Consider the following 18,265-nt stretch of genomic DNA (forward strand, 5'->3'; position numbering starts at 1 on the left):
TGTTCAAACCTCATTGGAAATGACAAAAATTGAAGCATCCTGGAGATAAATTACACTTTTAAAAGATTGAAATAATGCAATAACTTATTTTTAAGAATGGCCTTACTGGGTCAGACCAATGATACTTCTAGTCCAGTATTCTGTCTACAGGCAGTGGTCAATGCCAGATGCTTCAGAGGGAATGAACAGAACAGAGCAATTATCCAGAGATCTATTCCTTGTTGTCCACTCCCATCTTCTGGCAGTTAGAAGCTTAGGTCACTCAGAGCATGGGGTTGCATCCCTGATCATCTTGTCTAATAGGTCCATCAAAGGTCCTCTATGAACTTATCTAATTCTTTTTTGAACCACAAAATGTTATAGTTTTGGCCTTCACAATATCTTCTGATGACGAGTTCCACGGATTGACTATGGATTGTGTGAAGAAGTACTTCCTTTTCCTTCTTTTAAACCTGCTGCCTATTAATTTAATTTGTTGACCCCCTCCCCCCCCGATTCTTGTATTATGTGAAGGGGAAAAAAAACACTTCCTTATTCACTTTCTCCACACCAGTCATGATTTTACAGACCTCTATCATATCCCCCCTTAGTCAATTCTTTTCCAAGCTGAAAAGTCACAGTCTTTTTAATCTCTTCTCATATTCCATGCTCCATTCCTCTAATCAACTTGTTGCCATTCTCTGTACCTTTTCCAATTCTAATATATCTATTTTGAGATGGGGCAACCAGAACTGCAAGCACTATTAAAGGTGTGGACATACCATGAATTTATATTGTGCATTCTAAAGTTTGCTGTCTTATTATCTATCCCTTTCCTAATGGATGCTAAGATTCTGTTAGCTGTGTGGATATTTTCAGAGAACTATCCACAAAGGTTCCAAGATCTCTTCCTTGAGTGATGACAATTAAGTTAGACTCCATCATTTTGTATTGTTAGGGGGCTTATTCCTTCACCCGCTGCCTTCCCTGGTCCTTCTCGCATGAACAGAGAGCAACAATACCCAAAGTCCAAGGGTGCAAACAAATTCGATGTTTATTGGGGTGACCTTCCAGCAAGCATGATTCCAGTTTCCTTCCTTAGTGTCCTCCTTCCCAGCTCTGACACCACAGAGCCTTACACCTGTGTCCTTGTTCCCATTCCTGCCCTTAGCCAAACATGATTCCAATTTCCTTACCCCCATTCCCATCTCCCCCTTTAGCAAAACATGATTCCAATTTCCTTATCCACATTCCCTGTTCCCATTTTCCCCACACCCCCCCCCCCCCTCACTGTCTGCTTGACTGCAGGCAATATAGTAAAACTTGAGTTCTGGTTTGCTATACCTTAACCAATCATTTTCCTGAAATTTAACTAACCAATCCTAACGTATTGTAACATGATTATGTAACCAATTATATCCCACCACCTTAATTAGTTTACACCCAGCAAAATTAATTATACAACAGACAGGAACAATCACAGAACCAGACAGAGATTATACAGACAAACAAATAGCAAAGTGGGAACTATAATGACAAGACAATACAGAAGTGAGGATTTCACATCCCAGCTATTGATAAGTGAGTTTTTGCCAGACAGGATGCTATCAAACTAAGTTTCCTTTTACATTTTCTAGGCACTTCCCTTTCTCTGGAGGTGATAGGAACTATCAGGACAGGATTGTATTCCTAACAGACCAATAGCACCTGATTTCAATGTGACTAGTTTGGAATGTGAGGATGTGACCGGTCGCTTCCTAGCTTATGGCTGCCTCTGCTGCTTAGCCAAAGGCCTTAGCCTAAGCACAGGGCCTCAGACTGTCACAGTAAGAGAAGGCCCTTACACTGGCAGACAGTGATTTTGATTCTTTTATACCTCTATAACTAGCCAAGTGATAAGAATACACTTAAATTCTTAGAGTATATGCCTTTACAGACAGGCCTGAATATCTATATCCTACCATGTATGTATAGCTGGGATTGTGTTTTCCAATATGCATTACTTTTTATTTATCAATGTTGAATTTCATTTGTCATTTTGTTGCCCAGTCACCCAGTTTTGTGAGATCCCGAATTGTAACTCTTCACAGTCAGCTTAGGGTTTAAATATCTTGAGTAATTCTGTATCATCTGCAAATTTTGCCACCGCACTGTTTACCCCTATTTCCATATCATTTATGAACATGTTGAACAGTACTGTCCCAGTACAAATCCCTGGGAGACCACCACTATTTACCTCTCTCTATTCTGAAAACTCACCATTTATTCTTACCTTTTGTCTCCTATGTTTAAACACGTTATTGATCCATGAGAGGAATGAGAGCAACAATACCCAAAGTCCAAAGGTGCAAACAAATTCTATGTTTATTGGGGTGACCTTCCAGCAAGCATGATTCCAGTTTCCTTCCTTAGTGTCCTCCTTCCCAGCTCTGACACCACAGAGCCTTACACCTGTGTTCATCCTTCTTATCATCCCATGACTGCCTACTCTGCTTAAGAGCCTTTGGTGAGGGACCTTGTCAAAGGTTTTCTGAAAGTCCAAGTATACTATAACCACTGGATCATCCTAGTCCACATGTTTGTTGACCCCCTCAAAGAATTCAATTCGATTGGTGAGGCATGATTTCCATTTACATAAACCATGTTGACTCTTCCTCAAATAATTATGTTAATCTATGTGTCAGACAATTCTATTCTTTACTATAGTTTCAACCAGTGCCGTTGGAACACTTTTATAGTGGGGGTGCTGAAAGCCAGCTATGGAAACTAAACCATGTGTGTTCAAAAGCAATGTGAAAAAGCACAATTCCCACTCACACCACACAGGTGCAGCACAGCTTGCAGATTCTCCAGAATCATGAAATAATGCTAGCTTTGTTCTGACAGTACCAGCAAACTTTTCACAGTGCAACCTGTGGGTGTGGCAGCACCTGCCGCACCCCTAGTTCCTGTGCTGTGATTTCAACCCAATTTACCTGGTACTGAAGTGAGAATTACTGGCCTGTAATTACTCGGATTGCCTCTGGAACCTCTTTAAAAAAGTGGTGTCACATGATCTATCCTCCAGTCATCTAGTACAGAAGCTGATTTAAGTCTTCTTAGCATATGCACAATGTGACTCAGGGGGCACATGGCTAGGATTCATCACCGAATTTAGTGATAGCTATATACCACAGTTAGCTCTTGGGTTAATACCATCTGGTCCTAGTGACTTATTACTGTTTAATTTATCAATTTGTTCTAAAACCTCCTCTAATGACACCTCAGTCTCAGAGAGTTCCTGAGATTTGTCACATAAAAAAAGAATATTTTCTTTTCTGGGAATCTCCCTCAATTCCTCTACAGTGAAGATTTATGCAAAGAGTTCATTTAGCTTCTCTGGAATGGCTTTGTATTCCTTGAGTTCTCCTTTAGCACCTTGATCGTCCAGTGGCCCTACTAACCGTCAGGCATCTAGCTTCTGATGTACTTAAAAGATACTGTTAAATTTTTGTGTCTCTTGCTAGTTGCTCTTCAAATTCTTTTCGCCTGACTAATTGTACTTTTACACTTGACTTGCCTGAGTTTATGCTCTTTTCTGTTTTCCTCAGTAGGGTTTGACTTCCAAATTTAAAAAAAAAATGATTTTTGCCTTTAACCACTTTTTACTCTGTTGTTTAGCCAGGGTGGCACTTTTTTGGTCCTTTTATTATGTTTTTAATTGGGGCATATATTTAATTTGAGCTTCTCTTATAGTGTTTTGTTTTGTTTTTAAATTCCATGTAGCTTGCAAAGATTTCACTTTTGTGACTGTACCTTTTAATTTCTGCTTGACTAGCTTCCTCATTTTTAGGTAGTTCCTCGTTCTGAGTTTAAATGCTACTGTAGTGGGCTTCTTTGGTATTTCCCCTCCCATAAGGATATTACATTTAATTATGTTATAGTCACTATTATCAAGCAGTTCAACTATACTCACCTCTTGAATCAGATCCTGTGCTCCATTAAGGACTATATCATAGAATCATAGAACTGGAAGGGACCTCAAGAGGTCATCTAGTCTAGTCCCCTGCACTCAAGGAATGACTCAGTATTATCTAGACCATCCCTAAAAGGTGTTCGGGGATTTTTAAGAGCAGGTTGGACAATGATGGAGATTCCACCATCTCCCTAGGCAATTTATTCCAGTGCTTAACCACTCTGACAGTTAGGAGGTTTTTCCTAATGTCCAACATAAACCACCCTTGCTTCAATTTAAGCCCACTGCTTCTTGTCCTATTCTCAGAGCTTAGGAAGAACAATTTTTCTCCCTCCTCCTTATAACAACCTTTTATGTACTTGAAAACTGTTATCATGTCCCCTCATATTCTTCTCTTTTCTAGACTAAACAAACCCAATTTTTCCCATCTTCCCTCATAGGTCATGTTTTCTAGACCTTTAATAATTTTCGTTGCACTTCTCTGGACTTTCTCCATTTTCTCCACCTCTTTCCTGAAATGTGGCGCCCAGAACGGGACACAATACTCAGGTTGAGGCCTAATCAGCGTGGAGTAGAGTGGAAGAATTACTTCTTGTGTCTTACAATACTCCTGCTAATGCAAACATAATTTTGGGATGTTTTTCTTTTTTTTTTTTGCAACAATGCTACACCGTTGACTCATATTTAGCTTGTGATCCTCTATGACCCCCAGATCCCTTTCTGCAGTACTCCTTCCAAGGCAGTCATTTCCCATTCTGTATGTGTGAAACTGATTGTTCCTTCCTAAGTGGAGTACTTTGCATTTGTCCTTATTTAATTTCATCCAGTTTACTTCAGGCCATTTCTCCAGTTTGTACGGATCATTTTGAATTTTAATCCTATCTTCCAAAGCACTTGTAACCCCTCCGAGCTTGGTATCATCCATTAACTTTATAAGTGTATTCTCTATGACATTATCTAAATCATTGATGAAGATATTGACCAGAACCAGACCCAGAACTGATCCCTGTGGGACCCCACTTGTTATGACCTTTCATCATGACTGTGAACCACTGATAACTACTCTCTGGGAATGGTTTTCCAACTAGTTTTGCACCCACCTTATAGTAGCTCCATCTAGGTTGTATTTCCCTATTTTGTCTTTGAAAAGGTCATGCTAGACAGTATCAAAAGCCTTACTAAAGTCAAGATATACCACATCTCCCCTTCCCCCACCCCAGGCTTGTTACCCTGTCAAAGAAGAAAGCTATCAGGTTAGTTTGACATGATTTGTTTTTGACAAATCCATGCTGACTGTTATTTATCACCTTATTATCTTCTAGGTGTTTGCACATTTATTGCTTAATTATTTGCTCCATTATCTTTCTGGCTACAGAAGTTAAACTGAATGGTCTGTAATTCCCCAGGTTGTCCTTATTTACCTTTTTATATATGGGCACTAAATTTGCCCTTTTCCAGTCTTCTGGAATGTCTCATGTCTTCCATGACTTTTCAAATATAATTGCTAATGGCTCAGATATCTCCACGGTCAGCTCCTTGAGTATTCTAGGATGCATTTCATCAGGCCCTGGTGATTTGAGGACATCTAACTTGTCTAAATAATTTTAACTTGTTCTTTCCCTATTTTAGACTCTGATCATACCTCATTTTCAATGGCATTCACTATTTTAGACATCCAATCACCAGCAATCTTCTAGGTGAAAACCAAAACAAAGAAATCATTAAGCACCTCTCCCATTTCCACATTTTCTGTTATTGTCTTTCCCCGCTCATTGAGTAACGGGCCTTCTCTGTCCTTGGTCTTCCTCTTGCTTCTAATGTATTTGTAGAATATTTTGTTGTTTCCCTTTATGTCCCTAGCTAGTTTGATCTCATTTTGTGCCTTGACTTTTCTAATTTTGTCCCTACATACTTGTGTTATTTGTTTATATTCATCCTTTGTAATTTGACTGAGTTTCCACTTTTTGTAGGACTCTTTTTCGAATTTTAGATCATTAAAGATCTCCTGGTTAGGAAGTATGGCAAGAGACCACACTTGCTTATCTTTCCTGTGTTGTGGGATAGTTTGCTCTTGTGCCTTTAATTGGCTCTTTGAAAAATTGCCAACTGTCTTCAATTGTTTTTCCCCTTAGACTTGCTTCTTAGGGAATCTTACCTACCAACTCTGAGTTTACTAAAGTCTGCCTTCTTGAAATCCATTGTCTTTATTGTGCTATTCTCCCTCCTACCATTTCTTAGAATTGTGAACTCTACCATTTCATGATCACTTTCACCCAAGTTGCCTTCCACTTTCAAATTCTCAACCAGTTTCTCCCTATTTGTCAAAATCAAATCTAGAACAGCCTCCCCCCAGTAGGTTTCTCCACCTCCTGAAATAAAAAAAATGTCTCCAATACATTCCAAGAACTTGTTGTATAATCTGTGCCCTGCTCTGTTATTTTCTCCAGTAGATTTCTGGGTAGTTTAAGTCCCCCATCACCACAAAGTCCTGTGCTTTGGATGATTTTGTTAGTTGATTAAAAAAACCCTCATCCACCTCTTCTTCCTGGTTTGGTGGTCTGTAGTAAACCCCTATCATGACATCACACTTGTTTTTTACCCCTTTTATCCTTACCCAGAGACTTTCAACAAGTCTGTTTCTCATTTCTCTCTCAACTTCAGTCAAGTGTATATATTTTTAATATATAAGGCAACATCTCCCCCCTTTTTTCCCTGCCTGTCCTTCCTGAGCAAGCTATAAATGAAGAATTGCCTCTCCCCTTGTGGGTTCTGGAATGGTCTGCTTCAAGAAGCAGTCATTAATGGTGTCTAGAAACTTTATCTCTACATCCCATCCTGAGATAACATGTACCCAGTCAATACAACTATGGTTGAAATCCTCCATCATTATTTAATTTTCTGTTCTTATATCTTCTCTAATTAACCGTAGCATTTCAAAAACACCATCACCATCCTAATCAGGAAGTCGGTAGTATATTCCTACTGCTATACTATTACTATTCAAATATGGAACTTCTAACCATAGAAAGTCTATGGTACAGTTTGAGTCATTTAAATTTTTTATTAAATTTGACTCCGCTTTCTCTCACATATAGTGCCACTTCCGCACCAACACAATCTACTCTGTCATTCCTATGTATTTTGTACACTGGTTATTATCATGTCCCATTGATTATCATTGTTCCACCAAGTTTTTGTAATGCCTATTATATCAATATCCTTATTCAATACTAGGCACTAACGTACACCCATCTTAGTATCTAGACTTCTAGCATTTGTATACAAGCACGTATAAAGTTTGTCATGTTTAGGTTGTCTACCATTATGTGATGTAATTGAATGGGACTCTCTCAGTTCAATGTTTCTCTTCACTTCCTACCTGTACTTCTATCAACTTCTATCCTCTTCTTTTTACTAGGATACAGAGAATCCCTATTAATTGAGCCTCCCCTCCAGGATGTCTCTGTCCGAGCCATGTGTTTGCCTACATCTTCCCCAGCCCTTAGTTTAAAAACTCCTCTACAATCTTTTTAATTTTACATACCAGCAATCGGTAATAGTGACCATAACATAATTAAATTTAACATCCATATAGGAGAGAAAATACCAAAGCAGCCCACCACAGTAGCATTTAACTTTTTGGTTTAGGTGAAGCTCATCCTTTCTGTACAGGCTCCTCTTTTCCCAAAAGTTCCCCAGTTCCTAATAAACATAAATCCCTCCTCCCCACACCATTGTCTCATGCACACATTTTGAAAGCTTGCAGTTATGCCTAACTAGTACTGTGTGTGGAACTGGAAGCATTTCAGAAAATGCTACCATGCAGGTGCTGAACTTAAATTTTTACCTAGAAGCCTAATTTGAGTAAGAGCTTAGTAGCATTTGCTAAGTAATAGTTGTAAACACAGTTCCCTGAGGTAACTGTACCACTGACCCTTTTGTGGCTTCCTTGAGGATACACCACTTAGGTTTCAGGAATTTAGCCATCACTTCTTTTGGGGCAGGATCCTGCAATCTACACTGTCTAGACCAGGAACTTAAACTGCAGACTTCTGCAATTCACTCTGATCACCTCAATACATCTGATTTTAGTTTTTACTTTCCATTATGTTCTCTCAGGGCAATTCCAAGGTTATTCAGTGATCAGCAGCCTTCATAAAGGAAAGTGCTATGTATTCAGAACAAAAGCATTTAGTAGAAAACATATTTTAAAACTATAAACAGCTTACATGAAGATCAAGCTTTCTGGTGTTACCCATCTTCCATATGGGGACCCTGGAAGGTTCCAAAGGATTTCAGGTTCTGCACGTAGTGTCTTTTTTTGGTCACAGTCTTGCATCTGTATATAAGGGTTGTATGTTGGGGTGGTCACTTCATATGTTCTTTATCTGCCACTTGAATCAAATATATTAATCAAACCAATATGTTATTTCCCCCAGGGAATAAACATCAGACTTGTTACTTTCATAAGGGTATTGCATTAGTTACCCCTCAACGCTTTTAGTTCCTTCATTGAGCCAGGAAAACAATTACTAGCCAGCCCATTAAGGTACACATAAAATTGATACAAGAGTCTTTGAATTTTCCATGTGTCCATCTGTCACAACAAAAGCTAGTAACAGTTCTTCCAAAGCACTGTATCTATCATAGTGATGGTGACTGGAAATCATGTATATGTAGTGTTTGGAACTGGTATTCTAACTCAAGGTTAAAAATAGGCTGCATATACAACAATAGAACTTCCATGTTATTTTGGTTGCAACGCCTAGTTATCCATCCACACAAAATCCTTTTTCCAGGTTTGAGGAGAAATTCCTCTCTTGAACCCCATTCTATACATCTGCAGTTGGATTTCCCCAATTCCTTCTCCTCCTGATTAGGGCCTTTATCAGATGCTACAATATAAAGAACAGTAATATAACTTGTGGCACTTTAGAGACGAACAAAAAGCTCACAAAAGCTTATGCTCAAATAAATTTGTTCGTCTCTAAGGTGCCACAAGTCCTCCTTTTCTTTTTGCGAATACAGACTAACACGGCTGCTACTCTGAAACCAGTAATATAACTGAGTCAGATGATCTTGGTTGCTTTCTGGCTCTGCCACAGACTCCCCATGTGATGTTGACAGAGTTGCTTAATTTCTCTTCTGATGCTGGGTTTCATGTCTAGTCTTGGTGTGTGTATTAGAGCTAGTTGGGTAAAGGGACATGTTTTTCACTGAAAGGGACAAGGCTGTCCTGAGGTCAGTAGGAATTGAGAGCACTCAGCACCTCCAGGAGTTGCTCAACACTGTATAAGAACGAGTTCTTAAATTAGGGCCTGATCCTAAGCCCATTGAAGTAAGTGGAAAGACTGCCATTGACTTCACTGGGCTTTCGATCAGGCCCCTAAGCATTAAAATAATCTGAAGTGTACAAAAAATGACAGATACTCCCACTGGGGAATCCTGGAGGATTCATTTTTCCTCTTCCTATCCTTCTACACTTTCAGACGTTGCTGTAGCTCACGAAAGCTTATGCTCAAATAAATTGGTTAGTCTCTAAGGTGCCACAAGTACTCCTTTTCTTTTTATCCAATTGGAGTTTCCTCTTTCCTGCATTTTAACTCTATTTTTACTTTTGTTATCCTCAAACTTTTTTTTTAATCTGGTTGCACCTCTGGACATAGTCAGCTGAGATAAACTTGTAACACTTTAATGTAATGTGCAGTTTACGAATACATTAGGAATGCTTAAAGGAATCAATTTTTCTAGCTACATTCTTGAATATATTAGCATATGGCAGAAACTACATTAGTTTTACAAAAGTTTCTCACAGGCAATTTAATGAAAGTTTGTGATAAAGCATATTATGAGAGAGAATACAGTAGCTATTGTTAAAACAATTTTATACCATTATATATGATTTTGATTCATCATAAAATTATAAGTGTATGTCATTTAACAGTGGAGTGTTTATGAATAGAACCTAAATCTAAAATAGCACAGAAATCTTTATCAAGAGCCAAATTCTTCCATCCTTAACTCATAATTACACACATTATTCAGGAAGAACATCTGAAATCAATGGAAGTATTCAGTGTAAGCAAGGATGGTGGAATGTGGCTCTATGTAGTCATTTTGAGCTAAATGTCTTTTTTTGTTTTTGTTTTTTTCTGGTTTGGGGTTTTTGTTGCTATTTTGTGGTGTGTATTGAAATTCTGACTTATGTATAATCTTCCATTGTCACTCCCTACTTCAACACCAGCTATTACTGCAAAGCTTTCCATATAGTTAAATTTCTTTGAAAATCCCTGTACTTCCTATTACTTTTTTAGGTAGTCAAAGTTAATAATTTTGTTTACGGTTTGGGGCCCAATCCTGCTCCCACTGATGGCAGTTCTGGGCCTAATCCTGCTCTATTAATATGAATAAAAATGTATTTGATATTTACTTCACTTGGGGGGGGGGGAAGCTGTGTTAGACCTTGGCAGAGATCTCCTCTCTTTGAGCTGATAGATCCAAACTTTATCCAACGATTTGATCATTTTTTCCTTAACTAAACATAAATGGTGTTATAAGTAACTAATCATCACAGAGCAACCTTAATTGGGTTTTGAAATAAAGATGTGGCTTCTTATTTGTTTCTCGGTTTTTAGAATACCGATAATAGGTTACAGAGTTCATCTTCTGCTATATGAAATAGAATACACAAAATACTTTTTAAAAGGGGAGGAAGGATTATCCTGTCACTGGAAAAGTGTTTGAAAATATTTGATGCTTGTGCAATTTGGTGATTGTAAAGGGTAAAACCTTTTCCTCTTCCAAAGTATTTTTTGTGAGCTCGAGGGATAAATAATTTTTGAAAGGTATGATTAAGGCTACATTTATGTCACAGAGGTCACAGAAGTCATGGAATCCGTGACTTCCAGAGACCCCTGTGACATTTTCTGCTTCAGCCTCAGGGCCGCGGCTGGAGCTGTCAGCCAGCAGGGGACCCAGAGCTTTCAGCTGCTGCAGGTGTCGACACCCCTGGCAGCTCCCAGCTGCCAGCCCCAGAGCTCTGAGTCATGCTAGGGGACACTGCACATCTTAGCCACTGAGTCTGGATCTCCCAGCTGCAGCTGGCGGGGTGGCCCCTGGAACTCCAAGTTGCCACAGGCAATGGGCAGCTCCTGGAGCTCCAAGCTGCCATGGGTGGCAGGAAGCCCCTAGAGCTCCAAATCACCATGCATGACCCCCGCAGCTCCCAGCTGCCAGCACTGAAGCTCTGAGCCTCTGCACAGCTCCCAGCCACCATGGGTGGCAGGGGGATCTCTCAGCCTTTGTGAGCTGCAGCAGCGGTGGGTGCTGGACCCCCCACTTCCCATTTTGTCACAATTATTTTTAGTAAAAGTCATGGACAGGTCATCGGCTTCTGTGAATTTTTGTTTATCACCCATGACTTGTCCATGACTTTTACTAAAACAACTGACAAAATCTTAGCCTTAGGTATGATTTAGCAGTATCTAAAGAGTGAACTTCATCAAAAGTAGGGAAGTCATTTCATTCCTCTCTTCAGTTTTGCAAGTCTCTTCAAAAAGAGACTCCTCAGTATAGATGTGCAAATAAAACATTTGAAATTCTTGAGATGAACAAAAAATAAAAATAACTTCTTTTGGGTTGAATGAAATCTTGTGTTGAACCACCAATTTTTCTTTTCATTTTCAGGGTTTTTTTTAATAAAATTGAGGTAAAATTTGAATCTGAACATTGTTTTCATATTGATTTGAAACATTCTTGATAATGTCAAAGGAACTCAGCTTTATCTTATTTTTCATTTTGTTTCAACTAAAACAATTCGCTGAATTCGACACAAACATATGAAATGTTTCAGTTGACCCAAATCAGCATTTTTCAGCAAAAAAAATGTTGATCAAAAAATTTCACTCACCTCAAACCTGAATGCTGCATATAGGATGTCAGAACCCAGAAACTTGGAATATGTCTCAGATAATTTAATAAGTCATAGAAAATTATTTGAAAATAAAACCATAATATAAAGGGGAAGTGATCAATCGTTACTAAACTGGAAAGAACAGTAGCAATTTGCACACTTAGATGGCTGCTTAGCAAGGCTGAAGAAAGGACATAATATTGTCTTTGTGCTAGACTGTGACTCAAATCACAAAAGGAGGTAAAAGGAAATACCCCCCCCCCCAGAATGCTCGTGCACAAGCTACAGACTTTGCGGCTGGGAGTGCAGGAGTAAGTGAGATACATACTCTCACCCTCTCCTGACCAGGTGGACAGGGAGTGGCCTAAAAATGAGTGGAGCCTTCGATCCAACCCACCCCCTTACTTGCTGGCCAGAATAGCTGAGCTACCATGCTGAAGACAAAGGGTAATAATTTACTGCTGGTACAGGCCAACAATAATTTACTGCCTTCTGTGAGAAAGTAGAGAGACAGAGATGTGTGAGGTACAGTACCTGCTAAGGCTCCTTGTAGAGTAGTTCAGTTCATGCATCACTCCTTGCTTACATCTGTGCTTCAAATCAAAGTCTAGACCTTTAAGAAGGAACAGGGATGAGAATTTTAATGCTGTGTATAGCTCATTCTTAGACACATTGCCAAATCTGATAATCTGGTATGCTCCAGATAAAATAAAACAGAACTATTTTATCAAGAATGCCCTGATAATAGTCACATGCCAAAGGACATAGAATTAATGGGTATAAGGGAAAAAATATTTAATCTCTGAGCTATGCTGTACATATTGCAGATGGGTGCTTATCACTGGGAAAAGTGAACAGATCTGATGTTTCCTGAAAGACCTGAAAATATTCCCTGTGATAAACAAACAAACAAAAAAAAAAATCTATAAATATGGGGCTGACAGGCAACTTTAAAAGATAGACCAAAAGAAAATTATACAAGCATAAATATCTTTATAGTTCATAGTAAATTAATTTATGCAACTATTTAATAATATAGGACTCTTAAAATTTTATTTCAATTTCTAAATTCAATTAAATGCATAGAAATTACAGTTTATCAGTTGATGGGTGAGGATTTTGCAAGTTGAAGTATGTGCCACAAAGTTTTCAACTTCTGCTATAAAATGTAATATAAACTACAATACAAGTGTAATATATTTATAAGATAGAGATTATGCAAAGCAATTTTTTCTATGCTTGGTTTGTGTCTTTAGACACTGGACTTCAGTCAGTAGACAATACTAATTGGAACACACACAATTAATTATAAGTCCTATAAGAAGATCTTTAGACTGTATAGATCCTGATTTTTTAGTACAGTTTCTTGGCACTCTGGCTAGCTAAAGCCCAGTTCACCATTGTTCAGGCCACTGTTTACTGGAAATAAATTCTTTTTGCTGCCCCTGGATCAGAATGTTATTCTACTAAAAGAAACAAAATTGATTTAAATCTAATTTGATTTGCCCCTGGACACTGAGCCAGTAATTTTACACTGGACAGAGTACCTTACCCATTGACAACATCAGCCAATCCTGTTGGTTGTTTATATTGTCCTAGCGGGGATGAGGTCTGTCAGAGGTGGGTGCACTCAAAGGATTTATTCTGCATATTTCACCTGTCCAGATTTCCCCATCAGTGACGTCTTCTATCTACCGCCCTATTCATGTGCACAAACAGCCAGTGCCTCATTCTCACTCTGTGCAGAATCCATACCACACAGCCCCAAGCCTACCCTTCATTCTTACAGCACAGATTTCTGCAAACAAGAAACTGTCTCAAGTTCCAACTGTTAGCTGCCAGTGTCTGAGATCCCTCTCTAGCAGGCATCAGCACAGGACCTGGTGCAGAGAAAGCAGTTGTATCTCTAATTGATTACCTTCTACTCTCCACAGACAAATGTACGTCTGTGTCATTTGGTACTATTGATACTCCTGCCCCACCTCCAAGAAACTGCAGGGGTGAATGGAAGTGTCTTGCAGTGGTCATTTTTCTCAGACTGAACACAAAAGGATATTTTGGGCAACTGTGTTTTCCACTGCTAAGCCCCTCCTCTTGGAGTTCCCAGGGCAATTTCCCCCCATATATATATGAAACTGTGCAAAGAGCAGTTGAAACATTGTCTGAAATGCTGGCAGTGCAGATGATACTGAGCTCTACCTCTCTTTAAAAGCACCTTCTCCTGTCATTTTCAATGCCTTGCTGAAATCAACACTTGGATGAGGGGCTGCAGGCTAAAGCTGACGCCAGGTAAAACTGAAAGGATGCTGTTAGGAAGAGAGAAGTGTTTTGAAGAGCATGCCATGCCTAAAATCTCCCACTGTTGAGCATACTTGTCCTCAAAATGGTCCCTTCCCTAGATTCTCAGATGTGGTGCCTGTTATTGATTGCCCAAATAACCATGGTGGCAAAAATTCTCAATTGCTGTATTTTCAGAATAAACCTCTAAGTGTCAATAAAATTGAGGAATACTCAATGACATGTTGACCTGTGAGAGACAGTCACATTATTTTTCAAACTGTGAAACTTAGAAGTAAGATTTCATATGGTTCCAACTCCGTGAAGAGGAATTCCCATCACAGTATAAGCTGCAGAATATATTATAATGATATTAAGAGTTGTCAAAAGAAAAGAAAAGCACTTTCAGTGGTGGCTTATTACGAGGTGAAACCACAACAACATTCTCAATAATGCTGCATGCAACAAGGCCTCATTACCAAAAGAAACTACCAGAGGGCAAAGAGTTCAGATTGCCAGAGATCTGAACAGCATAAAATCTTTAATGAGGGTGACTGAAGTAATTTATACATTCTAAATTTATGCTAAATCAATAGCAATACCTTTTGCCTTATTTTGATGCCAGGCATGAAAAACTAAAGACATCCTAGCTTGCAGCATTCCTTCTGACCAAGTGTCAGAATATTTTCAAAAGTAAGCAATTTTATAGTAAACCATGTGCTTAACTAGATCCACTGACCTATGTCCTCTTTGGACTGCTAATCATGAAGGAGCAAAGGTCAGACATTTCCATAAGGGCGATGGCCTGAAAGTGTTTTCCGTTGGTAAATATACCTATGCTAAAACAGATGACTCTGCTGACAGTCTCTCCAGGCAATAAGGAGACTTCCAGTGCCTTCTCTAATGATGTAATGCTTCATTTTAAACATGCAAAATTAAAATATGCAAAATTAAAATGAAAGAAAAGAGCAGTGTTACAGTATAAAAGGTGTGTGTCCCAGCTAGTATTGCACACAGCTCTCTCTAAAGTCCGAAGAAAGGCTAACCTCACCAGATTTCAAGTTTTCTGGGAATTTTGGTATCTGCCCACCCCCAAGCCTCACTGTCCCCCTTCTGCACATACACTCAGGTCAGATTTGTGAAGGTTTACAAATCTAGATACATCCTTTTTGGACCTGAACAATGTTCCCCCTATCTTTCTGCAGATAAAATGACTCACATATTGAATGGGTACCACAGCTTAAAAAAAAATAAGTACAGAGGAGAAAATTTTGATCTTTCATAGGGTTTTGAGAAGGAACAAACCTTTTTACATTTAATTAAATTATGTGAAAAACAGGTTCTTAATGGAGCTAATATTGCCTCCAAATAGGTTGTGTGTCTGTTGATCTGGTAAAAAATTATAGATGTGACAAGCTAATATACTGTACTGAGGACATAAAATTAGAATGGATCTCTTGGGTCATCAAGTCCAGACCCCTGCTACTGCAGACTACCTTGTTGTATAATCCATTCATACATTATCAAGCTTCATTTTAGAACTAACTAGGTTGTTGGTTCCACAAATCCTGTTGTGGAATCCTGTTCAAATCTAGAACCTCACTCTTCTGATGGTCAGAAACCTTTCAATTTCCAGTCTAAATTTATTTGTGGCCAATTTATATCCATTTGTTCTTTTGCTAATATTGTCCTACAGTTTAAATAGCTCTTCTCCTTTACATGTACTATTAGGATAGGGTTTTGTTGGCACTTTTTTAATGGGGTGGGGGAGAAGGGGTAGGTTTGTGATGCATTACAAGGCTTAATTTGTTATCCAGTTAGTATTTATTTTTAAACTTGTATTCAGTTTTCCATAAAAATTTACCTTTGTTTGAGAGTCCATAACATTCCAATAAATATGATTTGAAAAGTAGCTAACAGCTTGTAATATGCAATAAAATCAAACTGTTTAAACTTGCCTACATATTTATTCTTATTGATTAAAAGAAATCTGTATGTGGAACCAGCATTCCATTAATGTAGCATTGCTGAACTCATGGATATTCACTGCTAAGATAGGTGTTACATAGTCACCTGAAAGGCATTATATTGGCAGTCTGAAACATTCAGACATTAGTTAACACTAAATTATTTACAGAGTATGAGAAAAATTAGGAAACAAAGTCTTGGGAAAGGAAAGGACATTTAACTAGTGTAAAATTTTAACACAAGGGAAGAAAAGTGCTTGAAATAAGACAAATACAAATAAACAAAAATTAACTTATATTGAAAATAGGATCTATTAATGTATGTCACCTCCCTTTACTTATTGGTTATAGATAGTTAAACAAAATCAACTTTCCCTTTTTTCTTGAAGCGTCTACCTTAAATAAAACTGAGTCGGCTACTCTGGAAATGCTATGAATTCAGATTGGTACTATATTGATGCAACTCACACCTGGAGACTTACTTTGAGTGAGGACTGGGATAACTTTCATCAATGGATATTCAGAAAACCATTGATGTGAGATAATTTTGTGTAGAAAAATGGCTTTTCCCATCAGCAGGAGGTGAATTTTGTTGGTGAAACTGTATAATACAACCAGAGCCTCAGCCTTCCTCAATATCCTTCTCCCCAAATCCTTCATGCCAGAGAAAAAAATTAACTACTTATGCACTGTGCTAAGAGTCTTTCCTTGAGGAGGCAGGGTGAGGTTAAATTGGAATTGGTGAAGGAGAGCAGAAGGACAGAAACTGAGATAGACATTTTTGTTGTGGGAAGGTTTTCTTGGGCAGTGTTTAGTAACTCAGCCAGAGGTTAAGGACCTATTCCAGAAGTGGGGTGGGTGAGGTTCTGTGGCCTGCAATGTGCAGGAGGTCAGACTAGATGATAATGGTCTCTTCTGACCTCAAAGTCTATGAGAAGAGGGATTGCAGTAGGCTGTGAAAATAAAGAGATTTGAAAATCACAGTATTAAGAAAGGTTTCAGAGGAACAGCCGTGTTAGTCTGTATTCGCAAAAAGAAAAGGAGTACTTGTGGCACCTTAGAGACTAACCAATTTATTTGAGCATGAGCTTTCGTGAGCTACAGCTCACTTCATCAGCTGTCATGGGAGCAGTCCTGCGGCAGTGCTTTGAAGTGCGAGCGTGGTCACACGCGAGATAGCTCTCCCAGAACTCCTGGTAATCCACCACCATGAGGGGATTAGCTCTGAGCACTAGTGCTTTAAAGCGCTCTGACTTGCTGTGCTCAGGGGGGTGATTTTTCACACCCCTGAGCCACCAAGTTAGAGAGCTAGAAGATGTAAGTGTAGCCAAGCCCTTAGAATGTTGAAGGTGCTGCAAAGTGATCTTGTTTTATGTTTGATTGCCTCTGCATTTAGATCAAATTCTGAACTGCCAATACATTTGAACTATCTGGTTTCCTGAGACCTTGGTCAAAAGCAGCTGTCTTCCCAAGGTATCAAATCTAACAGCTTTGAATCAAATAACTTAAAAGCTTCAGGGGCAATTTTCCATCCTTCTTATGAATACCAACAATGACACAAAACAAAAGCCAAGCAAGAAGCAAAATGAAATTTCATATAGAAAAGCTAGTGTTAATGCAATGTTAAAATTTCTAAGGAAATAGAGCTAAGGTTGAAAGTAAAACCTTAACTCTGCTACCTTACCATTACTGCAACTACCTCCTCTCTGGCATGTCTGATTCTCAAGTCATTCTCTTTGAGTCCATCCAAAATGAGGGTGTTAAAATTATCTTCCTTGCCATCAATCAGACCACATCATTCCCTTCTTTGAATTTAACTAGTGTCCTTCTTATCTAAAACTCCCAGTCCATTAAGGGTCATACCATTCTCTACAAACCCATCTTTCTTCTACATGCCATAAAACCTCACAAGCTAAACACAATCATCTTATGTCACTGCTTGGATGGGAGACCTCTAAGAGAGGGATCCATGAAAAGATTTAGACATTGAGACAGTGCGTCTCACAGTACTTAGAAAAAGATCACAGGAACAGTATTGTGATTCACAAAGCTTAAATTAGGTGCCTATGCTCCCTATATAATGAATGAGGAGAAATAGGTGCCCAAGCATGTGATCTGTAAAAGCTAGGTGGGGAGCTGCTTAAATTAACCAATGGGAGGTGTTGAGGAGAGGGG

At 38.8% G+C, this 18,265-nt stretch overlaps 1 long non-coding RNA gene across 1 annotated transcript in view; it reads right to left on the bottom strand.

The window, feature by feature from the left end:
• Positions 1–8,106: 8,106 nt before the first annotated feature.
• The window catches only part of LOC125637934 (uncharacterized), a 37,680-nt gene continuing 27,521 nt past the window's right edge, over positions 8,107–18,265 (bottom strand). The window contains exons 2-3 of the long non-coding RNA XR_007357113.2: positions 12,381–12,459; positions 8,107–8,328 (exon numbers count right to left, since the gene is read on the bottom strand). This is a non-coding gene — a long non-coding RNA (uncharacterized LOC125637934). The remainder of the gene's footprint in view (positions 8,329–12,380; positions 12,460–18,265) is intronic.

The sequence above is a fragment of the Caretta caretta genome, chromosome 1 (assembly GCF_965140235.1).
Source record: "Caretta caretta isolate rCarCar2 chromosome 1, rCarCar1.hap1, whole genome shotgun sequence".
Classification (NCBI taxonomy): domain Eukaryota; kingdom Metazoa; phylum Chordata; order Testudines; family Cheloniidae; genus Caretta; species Caretta caretta.